General features: G+C 35.8%; 1 protein-coding gene across 6 annotated transcripts in view; it reads left to right on the top strand.

Moving 5' to 3' along the window:
- The first annotated feature begins 11,418 nt into the window (after positions 1-11,418).
- The window catches only part of CDH18 (cadherin 18), a 993,557-nt gene continuing 977,899 nt past the window's right edge, over positions 11,419-27,076 (top strand). For all 6 annotated transcript variants that reach the window (XM_007188233.3, XM_057541771.1, XM_007188232.3 and 3 more), the window contains exon 1: positions 11,419-11,651. The gene's annotated coding sequence lies outside the window, so the exon portion shown is untranslated. The remainder of the gene's footprint in view (positions 11,652-27,076) is intronic.

Below are 27,076 nucleotides of genomic sequence, written 5' to 3'. Positions count from 1 at the left end.
GTGGTTAACTACTAAAATCAGCTTATTTTAGGTAAAGGAATTACATTCAATAATGTAGGTGGGCCTCTTGAAATCAGTTGATGGGATTAAGAGTAAAAACTGAGATTTCCTGGAGAGGAAAACTTTTCTCTCAAAACTACAGTATAAACTCCTTGCTAGCTTTTTATTTAGCCTATTGGTCCGTCCTACAAATTTTGGGCTTGCCAGCCCCTACAAACTTTTGAGCCATCCCCAATTCATTTGTGTGTGTGTGTGTGTGTGTATTTTTTTTCCCCTCTTTTTTTCTGGAGAACCCTGACTCTTACAGATGTTTCCACTCCTTTTGAGAGCACAGGCTCTTCTCTACTCTCCTTTATTTATGAGTTAATTCATTGTCATGTTATGAATAAGCCACCATAACAATTTTCTAATTTTACTTTAAATTTTTTATAATGTCAGTCTCTTTTTTATTATTATAATCCTAGCAGTGTAATTCTCTTTTATTTTTATAATCTTAGGAATCTCAATCTCACTCTCATTCTCTGTCATTCATACTCTCTCTCTCTCTGTCTCTCTCTCACACATTCAGCAATTAAAAGGAGCTCACAACCATCTTAGTCTCCCTCTTTTCCCCCTGAGTTCTCAGTGTCTGCTCTTAAATGTGGGTGTGTGAAATGTGGAACTTAATGACTTCTGCTATTTTCTGTGACATTTTCTATCAAGAAGGATAGAGCAAGGACTCATAAATTGACAAGACAATTTCTAATTTTTAGGAAGAGCATAGAATTGGGTCACAGTAGTTTCCTCAGCTTCTCCTACAGGTAATTTTATATAAAATTCAAGATAATCTCACAAATATGGAGTGTCCAATAATATCAATAAAATCAGAAGCTAACTTTGGTCTGGTAGGTGGGCACTCATAGAAAGGGTACTCTGTGGAGTGATACCTTTTTAACTGAAATAGAACAGTAAAATGAAAATGACTTAAATAACTATAAAATTGATGGCGTCATTACAATATGCCAGAGGTAACAATGTCAATACACTTAAATACTCTGGCCTCTTACTCCCTAGAAGCCCAGATTTCTGACAACAAATTTAAAGACATCTGTGACAGAAACTGTATTTTGAAATATCAATTTCTTTTTATGAAATATAAAATATGTATTTTCAATAAATATTTTAATATTAATATTTTATTTACTTTAAATGTCTTAACTAAATTGAGTTAAAAATCTTACTACATTCCAAACTCAAGTATAAATATGTTTTGAATTATCACAGATTATTAGAGGTAAAAAAAATGGAAAAGTGGAGAGATGTCTATGAAAAATATCCTTAATTAAAAATATAATTTTATTCTTCAGCTGTAATTCCTCACTCCCTTTCCCAAAGAGTTATGCAAACAAAATGTTTTGACAATTATGGCTCAAATTTTAGTGAGCAATTTTATATCTCTCTCAATTTCCATTATTATTCTTAGTTAATAAACAACCCTTAATCCTAAGCAATTCTAACTTGTGGACAAAGTCTTCTGTGCACCATAAATGTCCATTTATTTATTTGGTTTCTTTTGTCTATTTGTTTGTTGGCTGGTTGGTTAATTTCATTCCTTGGACTTGGTCAACTTTATTTTTTTCTTATTTCCTTTATTTTAAGATTGTTAAATTTGTTGACCACCTCCCCAGAGCCTCTGGTAGGACAAGCATCCATCATGATACACAATCTTAACCCACGGATTTTAAGTCCAAGTGAGAGAACGTTTTGACCTCTTCTAGAACTAATTCACAAGCTAGTCACATTTTATTGTCCCCTAAAAATATCTTCACGGTATAAGTATTGGTTACAGGCAGGTGTACGTATCCACTGCTCTTTGTTTCTACCATTCATAGGTTTTAACACCAACCTCTGCAGCTTTAAAACTGTTGACAATGACATTTCTATTTTTAATTGCATCTTGTTTTTATCCCATTTAAATGAAGCACTTAAAATCATAATTCACTCCATTTCTCTGTGTGTGTATATATAGTATGCATATACATACGTATGTATGTATGAATATATATACATGTATATACACATATGTATGTGTATATACATGCATACATACATACATGCATACATAATAGCAATTCACAGGGAGCCCATATTTTTGAGAGTTTCTTGGTCTGTTTCTTAGAGATGAGGTTACAAGAGACTTGCCCCAGTGTTCTCTCAGTACATCTTTCTCCTCGGGCTCTTTCCCTAGCAACCCTAGAATATTACTTCTCTAAATTCACTGGACTTCTTGTTTTCTTTCTAGTTTGATAGACAGCCTTGTTCATATCACTGATACTTTCTTTTTCCTGTGATAGTATTGATTTTTCTCCTTGCTTTCTTTTCGCTCACACCTCCCAACCATCACTTTAAACTTCTAGTTTATTTTTCCCATTTTACATCTTGAAAGCTTGTGATTTTTTTCTTCTCTATGTATAATTCAAGAGAAAATAGGAATATAGAGTAAACTCTCAGAGTGTATTTGAAAGGATTCTTAATAAAATGAATATGATGGCAATGGAAACATCAGCTCTAAGTTCTGTAAAACTTCATAACTATTTATTAGATTAGATAGGCAGCACCATTATTTATTTCAAAGCAGGATACTTCCCATGGTAGAAAAACTTTTTCACTGCAGAATTACTGTAATCTTCTCCAGAAAGCAAACTAAACTAAAAAAAAAATCTGAGTAAACATGTCTTTTTGGGGAACGATTATCCATTTTTCTATAAGATAACAACATGATACTCTCTTTTTTTATATATAATGACACGCAGTCAATAAGCATTCCCATAGATATTTAACAGTCTCACTGAAGCCTGTGATCTTTCTATTATCTGTGTACAACGCTACAAATCAATCTATTTCAACATCAAGATGTTTCTTTCTTCTGGGAGCAGAAAGGCCAGAACAGGAAGAGCAGTGTTGAAGCAATTCGATAAAAACACAGACTACAGAGAAAGAAGCAATGCAACTGAAGATGAGCAATGCACAGAACAACTCACTGAAAAACATATGCAAACCAATAACCAGGTGCTTCAGCTGCGATTCAAGCTGGTGCTAGCTGCAGCCTTTATACAATGCTCCCCTGTGGAATAATCTGGTCTAACAGCACTATGCTTCTTAGCACCGTAAGCACCCCCAGATGTACGTACCTTTTCTTGTAGTGTCAGTTCACATCCATCTGATACCTAGACTACAGCTATATAGAGAGAAACTCTAGGCAGAGCTCAGGCCATTATATGGAAGGAACACCTGGCGTATCTTCCTCTGCTTTGCAGGAGTTTCCCTATCTGATTCTCTGTTTCATTTCAGCTCCCTATTTGAATCTAGAATAGTTAAGAGTTTACATAATTCCTAATGTAAAGACATTTTTATGGCCAACTTTCCCCCCTTTCCTACAACCAAAGCTTAACAATTATGTTTTGGGGAAACTGTTATTGTGTGCCCTATACTGAAACATTTAATAGGCCTTTTGTAATCATATACTATCTCTTACTTTCCCAACTGATTCTTATAGAAGGAAAGCCCTGGGAATGGAAAACTCACTTTTTTTTCCTTTTTAGTTTTGATATACTGAAAATCTCTGAAATTTTGCTAAAAATGCCATATTCCATTACAGAGGCTTTGGGCGTTTTTCTTATTCAATTGGGTCAGATGGTTTTTGACATTGTGTAGTGGGGGAGTAACTCAGGAAGTTAGGAAATGAGCAAAGTGAGATGGTTATTAGCATTTTGATATTACACCAGAATTCATGGCATTCAAAATGCCATACTTACTTCCTATTTCAAATTACACCAGAAAACACTTATACTGTGGTTTATTATGATACATTTTCATATATATTTATTCCTATAGGATTCTTAGTTGCAGGTAATAGAACCAGTCTGACTATTCTAGCAGTTAGGAATTTATTAAGGATGTTATTTTTGTCACAGATTCACCAGGAAAGGAGAGAACCAGGCTGGGATTCTACACACTCAGAAACTACATATTCAGGGTAGGAAATTGAGAAAAGTTGATGAACAACCATACGCAGACATTCTTCTAATGGAAACACCACTGTACGTCACTTGTCACCTAAAACAATAGGCAACAGACCCAAGAATTCTGCTTCTGCTGTCTCTTACCCACCCTGCCCCACCGCCAGCCCAAACAGATGCACTTACTGCCATGCTTACTAGCAGATAGCTGTAGTCAATAACCATCTCACTTTGCTCATTTCCACTTTCACGTCTCATGACGATACATTTGATTGGCAGATACAAAGACACACACCAATGACTCATGAGAAAGCCAGCCTAAAAAAAGCAGATTTTAGATTTCAGGACTCTGTAATACAGGGAGACCTGGAAAAGGACTGTGAAAAGAGTGGTGAGCGTGACTTCCACAGTTACCTGTATTTCAGCTGTTGTCATGGACACTTTGGAGTTTTAAATAAATTTGGCTCTAATCTCCTATCCCACAACTAAGAAAAATTCAATGGCTGGTCAGTGTTTTGTGAATTCCTAGTTAAATTCTCTTGGATAGCCTTTATTTTTATTTCCTGTTTCCAATAAATATCTCATGTCTATTTCAATTTGTATTCTGAGAATTCCCCTTCCCTCAGCGGACCTAGAATTGAATCAAAGTCTCAATCACTATGCATACCACACATGTTTGTATTGTAGAGATTCCTCTGGTATTTTGCTGTATTGGAGGAGAGCTGTGTGATTAAATTTTGCTTCAGCCAACTCTGCTATTATGAATTACTTTAACCCAGCTCCTCTTTCCAGCAGGTCTCTGATGCCGTGTTGTTCCACCCAACCCCTTTTATCTTCTCTACTCCTCACCTAACCACACCTTCAAAATCCCACTCATTTCTTACTTACCATTATTTACCTATCTCTCCTTGGGTAACCCTAGCTCATTCATGATATACTCAGAAGAGCTCACCTTAAAGCAAGATCTGTCCTAAAACTAGATAGTTCTTGAAAATAATTATGTATTCATATCTTAAAGTAATGATATTCTTCACAATACTGACATAATATCTCATAATTTAAAATAATTGAATAATTCAATAATTCAAAACCGCTTATTGGTTATTATAGAAGAAAAATGTGAAATATGATTTTTGCTTAAAAATTGCTTACAGTTTTTTTTTTTTTTTAAACATCTTTATGCTTACAGTTTTTTCAGAGAGCTAAAATATATACGAGAACAAGTAAACTTATAGGAATAGGTAATAGTTAATACCAAACAATATGAGTGGTAGAGATATTATGTACTACTAGAGTTTAATAAAATAAAAATATTAATATGAAAGTGAAAATGATGGTTTATCAACAGCAAAGGAATCTATTTACTTATTAACTTAGCTTTTCATTGTATAGACATTTTCTGATAAAGTATCTAGTCAAGAAAATCTTTCTTCAAAGGTTAATGTTTGATGTGCACAAATCATATTTCAAAGGTGAAGGAGCAAATTTTAAAAATAAAATAGTTGTTGATAATGTTTGAGGATTAGTATGTAAACACATTATAAAGACCTGCAATGAATTCCTTTTAAATATACTAGTGATCCTAATGGACCACAGTACAAACATAAAACTGCTCCTTTTAAAGTAGCAGTAAATGCCTGATACGTTTTTCACTGTGGTTTCTTTAAACCTCTGATTTCTGGATTTCTCATGCCAATTCTCAGTGTCATTCAATGGTTTATCTCTATGGATTGCTTTTCAAATGTCAGGGTTTTCCATGTTTCTGCCTTTAATCTCTTTATTCTAGATGTTCTTTCTTGATTCTCTGGAATAAGATAAATGATTATGTATATCTATATCTTCTGTTTAAATAACTGTCCTAAGTATCAGAAACCCAGTTACTAAATACTTGCTGGACTCTACACCTATTCATCCACCATAAATATCAACATCATCATTTCCAAAACCAAAATATACCTTTCTGCCCCTATCCTCACTCAACATCAAAATAGACCCATAATTAATCTTTGTCTTAACCCTGAACCAACATTCAAAATTCATAAAGCCCTGCACATTTTATCACCTAAAGACTGCTCAAACTTTTCCCCTCATCTCTATTCCCACAGCTAGTGCCTCTGTAAAATCTCCCCTTATCTTGTTGCCACTGAATTTTCTTTCTAAAACATTATTAGTAGTAGTATTAATACTATTATTATTTCCAAAACATCATTCTTTCCAAAAGTACTTCATTCTATAAGGATTCTTTCCAATGTACAATAATACCATTTTCATGACTTTATTTCTTCAATGTTTTTATAAGATTATAGGGAAACAATATAATATTAGAAATAAAATATACCTTGAACTCACTGTTTTCTCTCCTGATCTCTTCTTAACATAGAAGCAAAGTCATTGCTGATCAACACTTTCCACCTTTATAACCATTCCTTTATGCTCACTTCAGCACATTATTTTCTGTTTATAAAAACTTGTGAACCCCAAACTAAGCTCAAATATTCTTTCCCTTTTTATTTTTCATTAAAAGATTTTTTCTTCTTCCTTTTAAAATCTTCTGACATATAATTTTTCATTCTGTTTACCACACCTGCATGCTCATCTTCCAATATTGTTAGATTTTCCATTTCCATGATTCTTTGTGCTATGCATACATTTGATTGTAGAACTTACTCATATTAATAATTACAATTATATACATTTTATGTAATTACAAATATATATCTTTTCATTAAATCAGTCGACTTGAAGACAGAAGAAATCCTATCTTTCTATTTAAATCCCCAGCTCCTAGTAGGTTATTTGGAGCTGTAAGGTGTTTGTTATTACTTTTGAAATAAATAAATTAATTCAGCAGAATAGTGTTTGGTATAAAACACATCTCTTTACTCTTGCCTTCCAAGAAATAACCCCCTCTTGTTTGGCAGTACTAAGTCTCCCATGAAAACTTTTGGCCTCACATTTCCATTTCTATTGTGACCTTGACAAATTAAGCATCTCTCTCTCTCACTTGCTTTCTCAAGTTGTCTCTTTCAACCAGTACTGTACCTTAGGTACAGAAATGTACTCTTTACCACCAATTATTCAAACAACTCAAACTATGCAAGATATTATGCTCTCTTCTTCCTCCCTCTCTGCTTCTCATTCCTTTCTTTTCCCATTCCTGCCAAATTTCTCATAAAAGAAACCAAATTTTTGCTTTCCTATGATCCTTTCAATCTCTCAGATATCCAAGCTGCTGAGCACATCTCAGGAAATCCGTGCAATCTTACAGCTTGATGCCACTGGAAACGTATGGCTTGCAGGTTCAGCTGGGCCCTTCTAGCGGCTCAGCCAACCTTCTTAGTAAAGTCTCCACTGTCATTTAGCTCAGCAGCCATCTCTATCGCAAACAATTTGCTACTTAGCCATCCTGCCAATGCCTCCTAACAGTCTTCTTTACTCTCAGTATATGAGTCTAATGATTACTCAACTTGAAATCTTTAGCTTCCTGTCCTTCATATACATCCCTTTGACCCTCTTGTTTTAATTTCATTTATTTTTGCCTCCTCCGCCTGTTCCAATTATATGACCCACAAATCAGTATTCAGCTCATTATTTTCTTTTTTTTCTTGGCTGTGCTGCATGGCTTGCGGGATCATAGTTCCCCAACCAGGGATTGAACCCGGGCCCTCGGCAGTGAAAGCTTGGAGTCCTAACCATTGGACTGCCAGGGAATTCCCTAATTTATTTTATAATACTGCTGGTTCCTAAAAATTCAACACTATTCAGAATTTGGGCTTTGAGATTCAACAGATGCTAGTTGTATTTCATTGGACAAGGTACTTAGCCTCTTCAAGTTTTATTTTCTTTAGCTATAAAATAGGATAATGTCTATTTCATAGAGTGTTAAATGAGATAATGTTTGCAGAATTACTAGCTCAGAGCTTGTTACGAGTCATTCCAAAAATGGAAATGATTTTACTGTCATTTATTGAACAACTAATATATGTCAGGAACAATTCTAAAAAATGTGCGGGAAGAAGTGTTGGAAAAATTCAATTCTTTTCATTGGAGCTTACATTGTTGTAGGAAATTGCATGTAACAAAATAATAATATATAATTAAGGAAGGCTGAATTCCATAACAGGGACAAAACAACAGATTTCCAAGAAATAAGTGTGCCATTTATAATTCACTTTTTCTTTTAGTCATCCATTTAGCTGAATATTTAAATTCTTCCTAAGCTGCACCTTTCCTCAGTAGGTTATGACATCATGTAGAGACACTGTTTTAGAATGTGTCTCAGTATTAGTTCGTTCTGCCCATTCCCACCATGAGCACACTGGTTTTCCCTCCATTACTCCTGAGGGAGACCTTGGCCATGGTCCCTAGTGCTTCCTTGTTCTCACCAAGGTCTCATTCCAATGCAACCTACGACCTTCTGTTTGATTGAGGTTCTGTACCCGAGCAGGACCCTATGAGGCATTCCCAGAATAGACCCCAACCTTGCATGCCTTTTGTCTGTAGAAAAACTTTAGTCAAAGAATAAATTTAATCAGAGAAGTGAGAAAATGCAGAAAGAAAGGAAAACAGTCAAGCAAAACAAAATAATAACACTTTAGCCATTAAACAAAGTCAAGGACATTTAGTTCTTCTTCAAGGGCTATAGATAATGTTCTGAGCCATGTCCTTTGAGCTGTTTTGCAGATACTGAAAACCTCAGCAGGTGGAAGAAGTTAACTGCATGCTGCCCACAAGCAGGTAGACCCCAAACCGGTTGGAACCAGAAGGTTGATGATATTGACTCCCAATTACTGCACCACCAACCAATCAGAAGAATGTCCACCAGCTGATCATGCCCTGCTCCTTGGGCACTATAAGTCTCCTCACTACCCCCTCCAGGGTGGGACACACAGTCTTGAAGGCATTAGCCCACTGTGGCCCTGCTTTGCCTGGCAAAGCAATAAAGCTATTTATTTCTACTTCACCCAAAACTCTGTCTCCGAGATTTAATCTGGCACCGGTGTAGAGAGGCCGAATTTCGGCAACAATTCCCAAAGCACAGTTCAAATTACACCACTTTTCTGCTAAAAAAAATTTTTTTTGAAAGGCTCCCAATAATCCAGTTGCTCTCAGCCTAGCATCCAAGATCCTTCACATCATCCCCTTCTAGGTTTATTTATACCTTCTAGGCTGTATGGGTTCCAGCCACCTTCCCACTTAGCTCTTCCTCCAACTCCCCTCCCCCATCTCCTGCTTCCTTTGACCCTGTGGTTTTGCTCACGTTATTGCTCTCCCCTCTGTCATTTTTTTCTTCTGCCTGTAAAATCTTTATTTTCTTTAATAAGAATAATTGCAAATGCCATGTTTTTTATAGGGTCTTTCTGTTTTCCTAGAGGAGAGATGATCTTGCTTTTGAGTACTTGTTGCCCTCTGAACTGCTAGTAAAGAAGGCATGAATTGCTCTCCCTTGTATTTCGTTTACCTGAGGATTCCTTATCTCCCCGCCAGTTTGTTAACTCCTAGAAGATTGACTACTCCTACTAAGTGCACTGAAAACACCAAGAATACAAAGAAGCTTGTTCTCTCCTTTACTTAATTACTTTTCGTTACTGAGAGTACAAGGCCTAATACAAAGAGTTGCTCAATAAATATTTGCTGAACTGAGTCAATTAAATCAAGGAAGTTTGCCTCTAATAAATGTTACAACACTTTAAAATTTGAACTTTAACTGAGTGTAACTGCATGACCATACATATCTTACAGCATTTTTGGTCTTCATTTACAAGATACTTTAGCAAATATTCCAAACTTTAATTTGTATTATAGGATGTTGAAAGTTGTAGCTACAAGGACTAGGGACTGGATTTGAATTCCAGCTGAGAATTGTGGTGTAGTTAACCATTCCTATACAATTTACTTTAATGAGAGCAGTAATGTATTATTACCAAGAAAAAATAACTAAAAGGTTGGTTGACCAAGCGGTGTGAAATTGAGGTAAGCAACAACCTCCTAATTAGAAATGAAAAGAGACGGCATTTCTAGGGTTTGGCTAAGTGTTGCAGGAGGTCATCGAGAGGACATGACTGCTGGTTGAACCTGAGAGATCTGGACCCCGGGAGGAAAAAAGGGCTCATCACCGCTCCCGTCCTTGGAATGTATGTTCTGCCCAACATTTTCATAGTGGGAGCCATTTTCAAGAACACAGCATTGAGAGAGAAATGCACTGTTGAGACCATCTGGATGGTCTTCATGAACCCAGTTCAGGCCTCTATATAAATTCTTAAGAATCTTGTGGGCGGGTACAGAGGTCTCCCGGTTCTGCAGCCACCAAGAGAAGCCTGGTATTAAGTCGTCCTGTTTGTTAAACCTGCCCCCTGCCCAGCCGGAGTGGCTGGCTCTTTCTTAGGTCTCTCCTTGCTTTCTCTGTGCTGGGGCAACTTTTCGAACCAAGACTAAGTTGAACCCAAATGCTCTTTTTATTTTTATGGTTTTTTCCCCCTTGGAAGTATTTGGGGAATAAAAAGTCAGTCTAGTCTTCAGTGGTTCACTTTGTGATTCTTTATTACGGTCAGTTACGGCAGATGAGCAGTGAATGTGTCACTTTAAGAAGAAAATCTTCTTAACCGTGAAGGGATGAATCAGCTGTGAAATGCTCTGATACATTCGGAGGGATCCTTTTGTAGATTTATGCTATAAAATTGAAAAACATTTTACACAGGCTGACGCAGGCTCTAGTTCAATAAAATCTACAAACATCGCTTCTCTTTCTTTTTGAGAAAAAGAAACACTATAGATCATTATTTTCCTAGAATAAAATGAATAACTTTTAACATCCATCAGTATAATGAGGTATTCTTTAATTGATCCAAGCCATATAGGCTCCTAACGGCACTGTCGTTTCCAGAAAAAAAAAGTTGTCAGTGTGTGTAATTTTGTTCTTCTATTTTTTCCTCATATATTTGAGTTAGAAAGCTTTTGAAAAATCACATATGCAACTCTGTAGTAATTCCTAAATGATGATGGATAGCAGGTGTGTAATTATAAATTAGTATCAGCTGGATAAGAAGAGGTACATTTTTAAAATGCAAAACATCTGCCATCAGACTAAGGTTGCTCTGAGCCTCTGCGCTCTCTAGCCCTGTCTCTACAGGGAGATAAATTAATGAAAACTACTTGGCTCAACCGCTGGCAAAACTCTTCCTGTTTGTACCACACTTGGAGAAAGACTCTTGGGACTAGAAGTGGAATCCTTCCTATTGATTGGCTGGTTAAATAGAGGACTATTAGCTTCAGACGGGCTAGATTGATTATACAGCAGCAGCGCGAGAGCCGAGACTCAGAGCGGAGTGAGCGTCAGGGTGAGAAGGAGAGAGAGGGGAACGCAGGGTTCGGGGCGGGGGAGGGCAGCGGGGTGCGTTCCGTCGCATCCCTGGGTGACCGCTGGTGCCCCTCGCCTGGCTCTACAGCTCCCTCAGTCAACAACTTTCTGAGGTGCCTTTTCTTTTACAAGAGGATGTCAGCTCCGAGCCCCGGCAAGGAATAACAGACTTCACCTTGGATTTGTTCACCCACTCCTGCTTCATCAAAGAGGATTTTGGAAAGAAAACCCCAGTCAAGTCCCCTTTCCAGCCCCACTTTGTTCCAGAATTGAACAGAAACAGTTTCCTGTTCCAGGTAAGAAAATTCAATTGTTATATCTGGTTGTCTTTTTAGTCCTACACGATAAAATACAGCAGAACTCTGCATGCTTTAAAAACTGAGTTTGCAGTGATGTATTAAAGTTAATACAATACACAGGCACGTGGATTTAGAAATGTGTTAATGCATATGTATGTGAATATGTGTGCTATTTTATCTCCAGGTACATATAAGTTTTTTGTTGGATTTATAAGATCACTAGATTATAAGTTTATGAGCAGATAGTCTGCATGAAGAAGAGAAATAAAGTCCACACTAAAAAGAGCATTTCTGGTGACAACCTTGAAATATGTTCACATATATGGTTCTTAGCTGTTAAATAACTTTGAAAAATAATAGCAAAGCCTGAAAGGACCATTACTGAATTAAATGTCTACTATTACATTTCATGCAGACATAGAAGCTACTAGGTGCTTTTCAGTGATGGTCAGTGGTGATTTTTTTTTTCCCTAAATGTCTTTTGATTGCAGTCTTAACTCTTCAACATAAACATCATGTGTCTTAAATGACGTGACATTAGACTGCCATCTTATTATGGCTAAGTTATTGATAACTAGCGTTTGGCCTTAAGTACAGAGCTAAGGCAAAGAAATATGACTCTGGAGATGTTTAGTTAGTGCTCAGAGCTGCAGTTCCCTCCGTTCCCTCAATTAATGATTTAAGTGTCAGTGATGGTATGTGCTGGTAAAGTGCCTGGGAGTATATATAGGAACGTTGCACATATTAAAGTCTGCTGGGAATGGGGATTTTTTTTCATGATTGTAAGGAAAGTGATAGGGTGGAATAGGAATAACGGGTTGGGACAATGCAGTGCTGATGTAGTTGGTTAACCTTAGGTTTATAAGTCACAAATGTCAACTGCTAAAGAGACGGCATTGTACTATGAGACAAAAAGGATTTATTTCATCCTTTCTAGAATTAAAATGGTTTGTGAGGTTTTTCTGATGGCGGTTTATTTGCTTTTGGATCAAAGAAGTGAGATATTTTATCCCAAGAGCTGTTCTGATTGTCCTTTCAAGTGAAGTTCGCTGAGTCACTCCTCTAATTGGAACCAAGGTTCCATCTGTGATAAGTCCGCAAGACTTTTTAATGTGTTATACGATGTTTCAAATGAGAATGTGACGGCCAACACTCTTGGGAGCCAATGTAGCTGAAGTTCTGCGTATTACATACTCTGAACGGCAGTATTTTTATTTGTTTCACCCTGTCTTGTATTTTAAACATAACTACATATTTGAAGAGCACAACTTTTCATGATATCTCTTTTGTCTTCCAAATGTGAAATAATATTTTCATGTTTTGTAATTAAATATTATAGCTACCTAGATATTTCTATATATAATAGCTATACCAGAAGGGAATGATTGTATCATTGTTACACATTTTTTAAACTGCAGTTTGACAAAAGAAATAGAAATGTGGATTAGAGAATACTGGATTTTTAAACTTTGAATTGAGTCATTTGAAAAGAATATACACCTTTTTTGGGTATTATGTTTGAGAAACTAATGCCAAACTATGGACTGAGGAAAGTGGCAGGCACTGTAGACCATACATTTATGTATATATTAGCACTATGGTATCGAATCCACATACAGCATTTGTCTTAAATCAGTTTTAATCTTGTTTAATTAATGCTTTGTGTATTATATTATGCTAACTTTTTGTGCAAATTATCCAAAATAGTGTTTTAATCCTTCCATTTCATTGTTTATGCAAATAATATGAGATTTCAACAAAGGATATACTTAAGTTTTAGCGAATTTGGTAATTTCTATATTTAATACACAAAATTATTTAAAATTCCGTAACTTTTGTTGCAACAATATTAGTGTCAGAGCTATTTATACAGTACATTTTCCTTATAGCAGTTATTTATGGGTTCTATTGAGGTATACACAATAAAGAAAACTAATTCTTAATTGCATTGTATGATTTTATGAGACAATTAATACTTTCGCACGGACAGATGTAAATCTCCATACTTAATTTTTTCCCATGAATAGGCATATTTTTCCTTTAAAAACACTTTTAAAATTATTTCTTAATCCGTGTACCTCTTGTACTTAGGCATCTTCTTAGCTTACCCTCAGTATTACTTTGATTCTCTCTTTTTATTATCTTACATATTCTGTGGTTACTCCTAAGAGGGACTCCCCATATTCTTAATAGAAGTGGTATCATGATTGGGAAAAAAAGCAAGTTATTTTTTAAAAAAATATTTCACACTTCCCAACTATGTAATTAATATGGCTCCTGCATTCCTGATCAGTGCTTCTCAGCAAACATGACTGAGGAAGACACATGTCCTAGCAGTCATGTATATAAACTTCAGTCTGAGTCTGAAATCCAGCAGTTTACTTAGTTCAGCTTAGGAATCTTCACTTTTCTATGCATTTTTGAGAGGGCTCCATTTGACATTTTATTCAACTTTCCATTCATTTCCATAGTATCAGATGTCTTCCAGCCATAGTGAACCAGCAAGAACTGAGAAAGTACAACCTATTCTGTTTTTATAGATATCTGAACCGTTAGGGGGCTCTTTCTTCCTATGTTATACTCAGCAAACCACTGTGAGAGGTTCTACTGCTTTCTTAAAGTGTTTCCCTGTTTTTAAAATGTTGAGTGCTGCTTGAAGTAGGTATCTCCTCTCCCCCACAAAAAGAAACATTTCAGATCAATAAGAATTCTTTATTTTCACAGGAAAGTGAATTTATCTTATGCTTTCTAAATTTTTTCTCTTTCAAATATTCTTGTATGTAAGAGGTTTAATTTTTGAAAATAACAGAGGCTTCAAATATTAAAGTGACTGATTTTAAGCAAATATAAAGATTATATGTTATGCCACTAGCATCTGAAATGTTCAAATAAGGAAAAAACTAAAGGGAAGACACTTCTTTTACAATTGTCTGCAAATATCTGTGAACCACATAGACAGAATGAGTGACTCTGGGCTTACATGCAGTTTGCTTTCAGGAGAAGAGAACAGCAGGCAGCTAAGAGAATATTACTTGTTCTCTATAAAAATAGACATGGAAGAATTGAAAATAATAGGATGGTGTCACTATCCATACACATGTGTCCAAATACAGATAGGAACTGTATTTTTAAATATCCGCCCCCCCCCAAAATTCTTCATCGTACTGTATGAAGTTTTCATACATATACACAGAGGGTGATGCAAGGGCTGATTATGGGGGGAAGTGTGTTTCCTATATCACTTCTGAAGCCATGCATGTTGAATTACACTGCAGACTTTCCTGATAAATGGAAACACATTCCTCCATCTCCAAAACAGCTAAAGATGTCCCCTGACTGCAGGTCTTATTTGGGGATTAGTCAACACTTAATGATTTCTCTGTGCAAAAGTAATCTATTTAGTAGGTCTGGGCTTTTCATCACATGATGGCAACTCCAGGGAATGAGAAAGAAGTGACATCCACTTTCTGAGAGATATTTATTTTGGGAAGTGAGGGAAGGGGAGGGATTCTGGGCAATGAATCATGGAATTCCAATCCTTTATTGAACGTTCATTGACTTATTAGGGTAGAAGAGTAGTTGCTTAAATAAAATGGGAAGATGGAAATGGTACAGTCATTTCCTTTACTGGTGTTTTGAAAGTAAACATGTAAGGGTTTTATTCTTTGTCTGAAAATATGCATACCTTGAAAGGAGTGAATTTTGAATGTGACTAGTATAATATACATAGTTGTGTGGTAACCATTCCAAGTATATCTGGAATAGGCTGGTATATGGTCTAATGCAGTTCTTTCTCACAAAATTATATTTTGTTTATGTGAATTATTGAGTAATAAAACTTGAGTGGGAATCCTAATGCTACAGTTCAATGTAATCAGTATGAAAAATATTTTAAGAAATTTAAATTTTTTCTTCTAAAAAGAGGTTGTCTTTTATGTTAAAGTAGGGCAATGTTGGAGACAGAAAAAAGGGCTAAATTTGAAAATAAGACAAAGAAATGAAAATGCAGTGACTGTACTTGATTTTTTTTTTATATTGCAAAATTTTACCCAGAACTAAGAGATAAATATAACAATGCAAGTTAAATATTCATGTTTTCTATTTAGTGGTAAAGAGGTAAAAATACCACTGAAATGTAACTTTCTATACCTCACATGATATGAGGACAGATCTCTATAGAGATGTGAAGAGTAGAAAAATAAGTACCTGGTATGGGTAGCTACTAATATGGTGGCCTAATATTAGACTTTCAAAGGAAACAAGATAGCTTATTCCTATTGAATTTAATCTAATGGATTGAGAAAGATAATATAAATAATTAGATAGCACGCATCTGTCTGTACTTGTTTTGTTGCTATTACCAATGAACTGAATTGCACTTTTCTATAAAATCACTCCTGAGCCTGTGTGTTTTTGTAAAACTGTGTGTGTATATGATTGGGTGAAAATATCTGTGTGGATATATGGGTATAGTTTTTACAGAGTTTGAATAACATAAAAATATAATCACCTTTACTATGCAACATGATTTGTGTTCTATAGCTTCCATTTTCCACTTTAATAAGTTATCCACACTGTATTCAAATCCTCCCCCGCCCCACTGTACACACACATAAATGGCCAATATGATTACCTCTAGCTATGTTATATTAGAATTTGCTTACATATAACCTTAGATTGATCCATGTTGTTTCTCTTCTAATGGGCATTGTTGCATGTCCATTAGAACTGTGTCTTGAATCATGTAACTGAATCCTTAAATCTTGTTGTTTACCAAATTCCAGTTACCCTAAATTGTAAATAAGATTTTGCCACAGGGTTACTGAGAATAATGGAAGATAATGTATTATACATTTTATTAATCATAGAATGGATAAGGTATAGGTAGAAATAATAGTGAGCTTTATTACTTGTCTAAAGGATATACAAATACCACTCATGTTAAGTAATCCATTCTAACCTGTGATTGGCAGAAAAAGAAAGTGGGAGAAGATCCAGTAGCAAAACATAGTATATAACGAGTAGCATTTTAAAGCAGACATGGCAAATGGGTTTCAAACATCTATAAGATATCCATTTTTTAAATAAATAGTTAAATTTTTAGATTAGTTTGCATTTACTGAAAAATAAGACGAAATGACATAGACTTCCTATACACTCCCTCACTTCCATCTCCCTGCTACCCTACTAGTTTCCTCCCCCAACCTGGCTAGTTCTCCTGTTATTAATATCTGACATTTTCAAGATACATTTGTTACGATAAATGATAAGATATTATTAACTAAAGTCCTTAGTTTACATTAGAGTTCAGTCTTTGTACTGTACATTCCATGGGTTATGACAAATGCATAATGACATATATCCACCATAGAGTTACATGAACAAAAGTTCCACTGCCCTAAAGTTTCCCTGTGCTCCACCTATTTATGTCTCCCTCCCTCCCTCCCTCTGAACCTCTGATCTTTTTACTGTCTGCATAGTTTTGTCTTTACGAGAATGTCATATAGTTGGAATCATACAGTGTGCAGTCTTTTCAGATTGTCTTATTTCACTTAGCAATATGCATTTTAAGTTTGTTTATGTCTTTTGGAAACTTGACCTCATTTCTTTTTATTGCTGAACAATATTCCATTGTATAGATCAACCACAGAATTTTTTTTTTTTTAATCCATGTATCTACTGAGGGACATCTTGGTTGCTTCCAAGTTTTGGAAATTCTGATTAAAGTTGCCGTAAACATTCAGGGAAAGGTTTTTTGTGTGGACGTAACTTTTCAATTGATTGGGTAAAAACAGTGCGTGTGGTTTCTTATTCATATAATAAGAGCGTGTTTAGTTTTAAAAGAAGCTGTCAAACTATCTTCCAAAATGACTGTATCATTTGCCTTCCCATCAGCAATGAATGAGAGTTCCTCTTGCTCCACATCCTCCCTAGAATTTGGTGTTGTCAGTGGTTTGGATTTCAGTCATTCTTATAGGTATATACTATATCTCATTGCTGTTTTTTACATATACCTTTGATTGGTAATAATCTGCTTGTGCCATGTTGAGAATAAGTCCAAGGGACATCATGGATCTTCAGGAAACATGTCCATAATCAATTGGACAGGGTGTGTGTTTGGTGAGGAGGGAGTCATCCATTATTTGTAACTCACATTCACTCTTCACAATTTAGGGCTCTGGTGGAATGAATGTATAAATTAGAGCAATCAAATAATTCAATCCTGCATTTGTCAGTAATCAGATAATAGTAATTTTCTATTTTTCAAGCACTGTGATTGAATTAAGGGACATAAAAACCCATAAAATTTAGTAGCTATCATCCCTTAGACTTTGTTGTATGTCAAAAACCTAACAACTATAACAGCATCCAATCTGATTTCTTGTTGTCAAGCCTCTTCTTTCTTTGCCTTTCCATATTGTTACTTCTAGCCATATTTCTACTGTGGGTAGAAATGTCTGGCTTCATATTACTTATGAGAGAAAAAGAAAATCCTCAGGCAGATTGACATTTTTCATAATCTGGCCCTGACCAGTTTCTGATATCATTGGTGATTACTCTGAGCTCAAGCTCAGCTATATTTTCCCTTTCCCCAAAGTATTTTCTCTCAGCTTTCAACTTTTGCTTAGAATAGTCTTCCTGATTTGATTTGCCTTCCTTACATTCTCTACTAATTCAAATATTACCAAACTTTCTATAAATCCTTATTAAGAATTCCTCTACTATTAATCACATAAGGCCTTGCATTGTTAACTAGATACATTGTTAAGAAAGATACATTGATTGTATCTTTAGTACATCCTTCTATGCAAACTATATGATTAAGAAAAAGAAAGATAATCCTTTGTATTTATTTTTTGCAGTCCTTAAAGTGCAATGTTCATCCTACTTATTAATGCTTATTTGTTGAAGGAATATATCAAAACATTAATTCTTATTAGTATAAACTTTGTAAATGATTTTTGAAAATTTTGTCATGTCTCCAATACCCTTGCCTTTTTTCCCCTTTTTCTTTTTTTTTTTAAAATTAATTAATTAATTAATTTATTTATTTTTGGCTGTGTTAGGTCTTCGTTTCTGTGAGGGCTTTCTCTAGTTGCGGCAAGCGGGGGCCACTCTTCATCGCGGTGCGCGGGCCTCTTCACTATCGCGGCCTCTCTTGTTGCGGAGCACAGGCTCCAGACGCGCAGGCTCAGTAGTTGTGGCTCACGGGCCTAGTTGCTCCGTGGCATGTGGGATCTTCCCAGACCAGAGCTCGAACCCGTGTCCCCTGCATTAGCAGGCAGACTCTCAACCACTGCGCCACCAGGGAAGCCCCCCTTTTTCTTTTGATTTAAAAAAAAGAAGGGCACTCCAGTTGGTGGAAAGGTCTCGTCTGCTAATCCTTATATGAAGGTAGGTACCTATAAAACTTGTACTCACACCACTTAGCTGCCCTGCTCCTGCTTTTCTGTCTACCCATTGGAACAACATGCAGTTGTATTATGGTAGCTACGCAAATGTGTATATGTCTCTTACAGATAAAAACTTCTATGGATGAATATAGGGTCATTATACAGTGTGTATTATTAGATACCCCTCAGAAAACAAAATTTAAGGTATTTGCTAAAAGAAAGCAATCTAAGGCAGAGAGTACAACGTAGAGATTTGTTTATGCTCTTTTGGGGCATTGATTTTAATTTAAAATATATTGAAAGGAGAGCCAAGCAATTGAACTAGTTTGTTAACATGCTAATAAAATTTTGGAAGGTCTCTTGAAACAATGCACAGATCAAGGTCTGTATGAAACATAAAAAAATGCTGGTCTCTGAAGATGTTTACAGGTCCGGCAAAAGAACAGATAGGAAAAAGTATTTAAAATGCCATTGTCTTCTCTGTGTGTGGATATGTGTCTTGGCATATTTACTTCTTGTAAATTAACTTATATTCTGAAATGTGCTTTTCTGACATTCATTTAATAATTTATATGTGATTTTAATGTTCTTTTTCATAAAGTTTAGTTGTTGGCTGGTAGAGGTACTCAGGGTATCATTTCTACCATCTAGTCATCGAATGCTTCTGTCATAAATCAATATAACTTTTTAACTTCTTGGTTTGCAACTAGAGAACTCACCAATTCTTTGCCAAGAATACTCCTTGATAAACTGTTCCTTAAATCTGCTGAGGACAGAACACTTTGACCGAAAGCAACAAAATCACCGTCAAGAAAGAACACTAGAGGATTTTTTTAGAACAAATTTCTGAAGGCCAATTTTGAAATTCATCTGATAGAAGGAAAAAGAGAAACGAGCTGAATTTCAAATTCAGGTCTTTCCATCTCTGAAGCACATTTTAAAAACACTATGTTTATATTATTGCCTCTCTTACTCCACAGACTTGAGAAATGTTTTTCTGTGGCTTTTTTGTTTTGTTTTGAATATCTGTAAGCCTGAGTTTCATCTGCTTTATAACAAGGAAGATAATGCTATTAACCTTATAGAGATGATCCAAGGGTTCAATAAAAATCATATGGGTAAAAAGCTTAGAAGAGTGACTACCATAATCACAGGCATAAAAACAACAGCAGGATTGATATACATTAAATGCTTCTGAATCTACAGTGCTTGAAAATGGATATAAAATGCCTTCTTACTATCATTCATTCAGTCATTCAAGAAACATTGTTGGGATGCTAATAGGCATGAAAATTTATTCTTAACTATTTGAGAGTCTATAAAGATGAATAAAGAATATATTAGGGGTTCCCCATGTGGAAGACAAGGAATAAAATCATGTCAGTAATGAAACTATTGTTCTTATAGCCTCAGATGTGACCCCCCCCCACCGCCCTGTCCTCCAATGTGGAGGTAGAGGCTGTTGAAACAACATTTTTTCTTTTCCAGCTTTGCTTCCCATCAGGTTCGTTAAGGAGGTACTAGAGGGAGTTGGAAGGCAGGAAAAGGCAAGAAAATGTCTTCCTTCCCTTTCTGTTTGCTGCCTTTGTCAGCTTTACCTCACACTGCTCTTCACCTCAGTCTGGCCGTTGACTCAACCAGCATTTGCTTCCTGTTTCCTGCTGCTTCCCGTTCTCACAGACCTGGTTTCACTGTGACCCTCCCAGTGGGGGACCAGGAGCCAGGCACGCAGACCCCTTCCACTCACCCCGGGGGGCCCCTTCTCCATCTTTTAGGTTCTTATATCTTTAATAAATAGTTGTCCTTGAGAAAACAAAATATTTCAAAGTCCTTTGTTTTTTTTTTTTAAAAAGGTAGGAAAAATACTTCAAGACAGAGAGTGTAAATTAAAGGTTTGTTCATATCACTTTTTAAAAAGCATTTATTTGAATCTGAAAGATCATAGAAAAAGAACCAAGAAATTCTCCTTTGTTCCCCCAGCCTTAAGGGTGGTAGCTGCGTCCAGCATTTACTATCTCTTTCTTAACTCACTGTTTTCTTCTTGTATTTTCAGTCTTCCAAGGAATGTATTAACTTCCTGTTAACATAACTATTATGATTTCTGTTCTCCTGAATCAGTACTGACTAAATAAAGAGCTGATACTAGAAGTTGATACCAGAGGAGCTGAAAATAGTAATGGAGTAGGATAACAACGTTAGGTCCAGGAATTTGGTTTGATCATGTCCTTGGCCATGGCATGATACTGAACTATTTGCTAATGGTAAATAGAATACTAGAAATCTATAGCATGCTGTGACTTACCAAATAAGCAAACATCTTTACTTACGATGAAGGGCCTTCTGAAGCAAAGCTCCAGAAGCCAAGTCATAACTGATCTTCACTATTTGGTGGTGATTACAAGAGTATAAGATGGAATACTTGTTTTAGTACTTGAGAGCTTACAGATAAACAAACAAAACAAACATACCATGCAAAAAAGCTCATGGCTTTAAATTATTAGTTCATAACATTGCAAGAAAATCAGGAAGCTTCTAAAGCCTTCTGAGTGGGTTTGGATCAAGCTGATAAACATGAAACTCTTGAGTTTCTCTAGGCCTCTCTCTTTAGCAAAAAAAAAAAAAAGCCTTTCTTTTTCTGTTTGAGAAGACTAGCTTTCTCTTGCTTGAAGATCCCACAATAATCCACCTGATAGACTTGCCAGGCAAAAGTTGTTTACTTTCCTCAAGATTCAACCTCCCCCTTACTATCTCCTGACCCATAATTAGAGTCAGAGCTTTCTAGAGTTCGGCATGTTCTCTCAAAGGATACATAGAAAATCTGACCTAGGAGGACCTAACTTACACTTCAAAATAATTGCAAGATTTTGCTAATTGATACCAGCAAAAAGCTAGGGACTACATCAGGTACTGTATTCTAAGAAAAATAAACAAAGAATCACAAAATATAACAGTGGATTGTGCTGGATTTATTGATATGAATGTACCTAACAGGGGTTCTATACTTAATAGATTTGATTGCACATCTGAAAGTAGCACTAAGAGTTATTTGGTAGGTTGATTGGTGACCTAAATTCAAGGAGGTTGAAATGCCATAACTTACTTATCATAACATAAAAGAAAGACTGCAAAAGCTTAGAGAGAGAGGAATGTTAGAGCAGGTTTATTATGTGCAAGCTGGATCCCTCCTTTCTTCCACATCACTCCCATCTAGAGGACTTAGAGGATACTGTCTTCATGAAGGCAGTGAAAAAAATCAGTAAGAGGTGAGGATACCAGTCATTTAAAGTACCACTTAAAAAGTTTCGTGGTGCTAGACACAGCAGTTCAGACATGAGGGTGGGAGATGTCACCATTGATTCTTCATCTGTCACCATTGAGATGAGCTTCCTGATAGTAGTGTATAAGATAGAGAGAATCCAGTCATAGAAGCCAAGGAGATAACTGCCCAGGATGAGATGATGCACATAACAAACAGCAGCAACAAAGTACTAATCAGGGTATTTTTACCTTCAGGGGTCTTTGCTGTTGGCCAGTTGATCATGCTGTTCCTAAAACTGTATTCGATGTATACAATAACAACAACACATTTTATGTCTGTATCCAGAAATGTGACTTAAATTACCACAATGGAGAAGCCTGGCCTCTCACTCAGTTCCCCAAACAAGGCCAGTTCACATATCTGGAACAGCTTGATTGACAGGGATGGTGGGCTCCCTTGAGTAAAGACCAGCCACACTGTATCAAGTATATTTTGTAAATTTCCCTCCATACCTGCTTCAAAAAAGCCTATGGCCACTTACTAGGGTGACCATACAAATAAGAGTAGAAAATATTAATCCCTGGAAAGTTACTTTCTGGCTGTGTAGTGTTGCTAGTTTCTGGTGACCCCAAATACATGGTGATCTACCAAAGTAAGAGATTATGGTGGTCAGATGATATATGAAATTGTGAACTACATTTGAATCACAGTGGGCTCAGTTGTTATGTTAACACACTCTGTCATTATTTCCCTGATTTCTGAAAGTATACTTAATATAAAAATAATTTGCTGATGGCAACATTTCTGACCCTTAAAGTGACAATATTATGTAGGGAAGAGGCAAGTGAAATTTTGGAGGAATTTTCTCCCCTCAAAATGGCAAACATCATATAGCATGTAATAATGGCTAAACAAAAATTTTTCTAATGCAAGATGCTTTGCAAAATGTGAGACAATAAAGAAGAAATCAGTTACTTTTTTTTTTTTTTTCACTCAATCTGCAAAGGGGTTCCAGAGAACTTGATGTTTCAGTTGTCTCTAAAATGGTGATAAAAATGCCTGAAAGAACTGGAGGGAAAGGGGGGATATTCAGAGTGACCGTGGAAGGTTGGGAAAAGTGCAGGTAGCCCAGCTTGGTTGGGATGTAGGGTCTTTATGAGGATGCAGGGGCTATTGGTCCTGGATAAATAGGCAAATTGATTACCAAAGTATATTATATATGACATTAAGGAATATAAACTTCATGGAGAAGCCTTTAAATATTTTCAGTTCATGGGATAATATGATCTAATTTGCCCAAAAATTATAAGTTGTTATCTTAAATGTTAATAATAATAGAATACATGTGCTCTGGGTTCTTTCTCCAATTGGAGAATGTGGGGCAAACATATTGGATATAGGCCTCTCTACTAGCTTTTTCATTTCCTATTGCAACCTGAGTTAGGTTCCATTTTGTTTTGGCTAATAACAGGAGTTTAAGGAGTTCTGTTGGGACCACCACTGTACTAGATCTAATATAAATAAATGAGTCGCCTAAAGCAGTAGGACTTCCTCAACATATCAGTTAGTGTTTTATGCATGCTAAGCACACTTTAGCTCTGTCACAAACAGCTGTTCAATTTAAGCTTGTGATTGGGTATCTGAACTGCAGCAGCAAAAGATCTTAAAACCCAGTGAACACTTATTACAAAACTATTCACTAGCATTTAAATAGTTTCCTTTTTCAATGTTATTTATTTATTTTTTAAAAGTTGAACTTATTGTCAATAATTAAATGGAGGAATATTAAAGAGACATTCAAGACCTGGCTATGGGGGCTTCCCTGGTGGCGCAGTGGTTGAGAATCTGCCTGCTAATGCAGGGGACACGGGTTCGAGCCCTGGTCTGGGAAGATCCCACATGCCACGGAGCAACTGGGCCCGTGAGCCACAATTGCTGAGCCTGCGCGTCTGGAGCCTGTGCCCCGCGACGGGAGGGGCCGCGATAGAGAAAGGCCCGCGCACCGCGATGAAGAGCGGTCCCCGCACCGCGATGAAGAGTGGCCCCCACTTGCCGCAACTGGAGAAAGCCCTCGCACGAACCGAAGACCCAATACAGACAAAAATAATAAACAAATAAATAAATAAATAAAAGAAAATCCTTTAAAAAAAAAAAAAAAAAAAGACCTGGCTATGTATACATGCAAAAAGTATAAAAGAACATAGCTATTCTGTTAAAGATTAAAACAGTGCTCCAAAGTGCTGATCAAACACAGAAAAGTGTGTCTAGAATATTTTAACTTGTAACTTTTAGACTCTGTTAATGTGTTTAAAGGATACCTTCATATATATGGTGTCACAAACTTAACCTGAGAAACACTCCCTGCTGATACCACTGTGCTTTTCCCCATTCTACCCCGACCCCTATTTTCCAACTGGATGGTACTGGGAAAATAAAAACATAGTTTAGTTGTTGTAGAGTCACATGCATTTTTGCTCTCATGCTAGAGTCCTGTACTAATGATCAACTCAGAGTAAATTCAGATCTCTTGCCACTTTTGGAATTATGTTTTCCATGTGTTGTAAAAAGAATATTCCAAGTTAATTAGTGGATTATGGTAAAAACTTTTCCTACTCAAGGTATGATCCATGTACCAGTAGAACTGACATTAACTAGGAGCTTGTTAGAAATGGCAGAAATACACTAGAGTCAAATGAACTAGTATCTGCATTTTCACAATATCCCCAGGTGGTTTACAGACATATTAAAGAATGAGAAGTACTAAACAAATTAGTTATTCTATGATTTAAACCTAATTGTATTATTTTTATTAGATGTTACTAGTATGCCTTTGAATATTTTTGTACAAAGTATTCTGAGTTGACTGAATCTTTGGTAACCATTCCTCTATATATTTCATATTATTAAAATGTTAATTAATAACCCTGTTTTACATTTTACTTAATAACTGAGGTACATAAGGCTGCTCTAAAGTGTTTCCTCAAATATTCCCGCACTCGATCCTAGGAAGATTCCTCAGGCATTATTGAAAAATGATAGCTATATGCCTGCTCCTTGTCCCCAAGCAATTTTAAAACTCTTGATACTAATTTCTCTTTCTCCTTTCAAAAGTTTATTACAAATATTAACTCTTATGAGTGAAAAATCATTTCCCACCAAATTCCTTTACCCTTCGGATTTGTGAATGTTCAAAGTAGGTCACCTATTTTCTTTTGTATTATATATATCTAGTTTTTATAAGACTATGTCTTCTATTAATTTTCTAACACCTAAATTTTTATCACAAAACCTTTGCATATTGTTGTAAAAATCATTGCATCCCCTTGTGTGTATAAGAGGCAACTTGATTTGAGACTTGTGGTATAAGTGTTAACATAGTATCAGAATTCATATTTTCAAGTATAAAATGCAGGAAGTCGTTTTGTTTTAGACTTTTTGATAACTGAAAAGATTAATAATGAAGATATTACAATATAAGAATGACTAAATGAGTTGTATGTATAATCTTGTTCAACTGTGAACCTGGAATTACTTAGATTAAGGGAATTATCTTTTACTACATATACACATATATATTTTTTCCATTTAAATCCTTTCTGCTCCACCTATTTACCCCTCCCTCCCCTCGACTCAAGGCAACCGCTAATCTTTTTATGGTCTCCATAGTTTTGCCTTTTCAAAAATGTCACAAAGTTGGAATCATATAGTAGTTAACCTTTTCATATTGGCTTCTTTCACTTAGCAGTATGCATTGAAGATTCCTCCATATCTTTTCAAAGCTTGGTAGTCCATTTCTTTCTGCACTGAATAATTCAATTTTCTGGATATATCCCAATTTATTTATCCATTCACCTACTGAAGGACCTCTGTGTTTTCCAAGTGTTGAGAATTATGAATAAAGTTGCTGTAAACATCCCGGTACAGGTTTATATGTAAACATACATTTCCAGCTCATTTGCTGGATTGTATGGTAAGAGTAGTTTAGTTTTATAAGACCCCTCCAAACTGTCTTCCAAAGTGGCTGTCCCCTTCTGCTTTGCCACCATCAACAGATGAGAGTGTGTGTTGCTCCAGAGCCTTTCCAGCATTTGGTATTTTCAGTGTTCTGGATTTTGGCCTTTCTAATAGGTGTGTAGTGGTATCTTGTTTTAATTTGCAATTCCGTAATGACATATGACGTGGACCATCTTTTCATACGCTTATTTGCCATCTGTATATCTTCTTTGGTGAGGTGTCTGTTCGAGTCTTTGGCCCATTTTGTAATCAGGTTGTTTTCTAATTGTTGAGTTTTTAACACTTCTTTGTATAGTTTAGATAACAATCCTTTATCAGATGTGTCTTTTGTAAATATTTTCTCCCAAGCTGTGGCTAGTTTTTCAATTCTCTTTATACTGAATATAATTTTAGAATTTACTTTTCAATTCATTCACCTACTTGAAAAACATTCACTGTATACTTTTGACCACAATAAAACTGAATCCATCCCAAACTTAGTCTAATGGAAAGGTCTAAGATTTTTAAAAAATCAGCTTTAACTAAAAGAGTTGTCCTGAAGATCAGGCTGTTTCTAACTGGGGGAATCTGTCCAGGATACTTGTTGAAAAGGAGCTGGTGGCAGCTGAGATATTTCTACTCTGGATCTCTCAGCTATTGAATTACCTTTGACTTTTCTTTTAATAGATGTTTGTTTTCTTTCTTTTTGCAGTGTTTAAAGTCATCAGATGATTTCTAAAATGTTATTTCAACTCTTCAATATTATATGTTATTTT

The sequence above is a fragment of the Balaenoptera acutorostrata genome, chromosome 2 (genome assembly GCF_949987535.1).
Source record: "Balaenoptera acutorostrata chromosome 2, mBalAcu1.1, whole genome shotgun sequence".
Taxonomy (NCBI): Eukaryota; Metazoa; Chordata; class Mammalia; order Artiodactyla; family Balaenopteridae; genus Balaenoptera; species Balaenoptera acutorostrata.
Note: the sequence above shows the minus strand (reverse complement) of the source record. Positions and strands in the feature narration are given on the sequence as shown.